The sequence below is a fragment of the Brachyistius frenatus genome, unplaced genomic scaffold (assembly GCF_029030835.1).
Source record: "Brachyistius frenatus isolate BFR_SWC_R1_liver_20210118 unplaced genomic scaffold, ASM2903083v1 Contig_366, whole genome shotgun sequence".
In the NCBI taxonomy this organism is placed as follows: domain Eukaryota; kingdom Metazoa; phylum Chordata; class Actinopteri; family Embiotocidae; genus Brachyistius; species Brachyistius frenatus.
In genome coordinates this window covers 27,028-27,500 of record NW_027210965.1, presented here as the reverse complement: position 1 = coordinate 27,500, position 473 = coordinate 27,028, and positions in this window count along the sequence as shown.

The following is a 473-nucleotide window of genomic DNA, read 5'->3' as shown; positions in this document are numbered from 1 at the left end:
TGTCAGGCAGGTCCTATTGAAGTGATTTCTTGATAGAGAACAGGTGTGTCAGTAATCAGGCCTGGGTGTGGCTCGAGAAATTGAACTCAGGTGTGATAAACTACAGTTAAGTTATGTTTTAACAGGAGGGGGCTATATCCAGTCTGTAGTTTTATATCCAGTCTGTAGTTTTATATCCAGTCTGTGTTTTATATCCAGTCTGTGTTTTATATCCAGTCTGTAGTTTTATATCCAGTCTGTGTTTTATATCCAGTCTGTGGTTTTATATCCAGTCTGTAGTTTTATATCCAGTCTGTAGTTTTATATCCAGTCTGTGTTTTATATCCAGTCTGTAGTTTTATATCCAGTCTGTGGTTTTATATCCAGTCTGTGTTTTATATCCAGTCTGTAGTTTTATATCCAGTCTGTGGTTTTATATCCAGTCTGTAGTTTTATATCCAGTCTGTAGTTTTATATCCAGTCTGTAGTTTTAT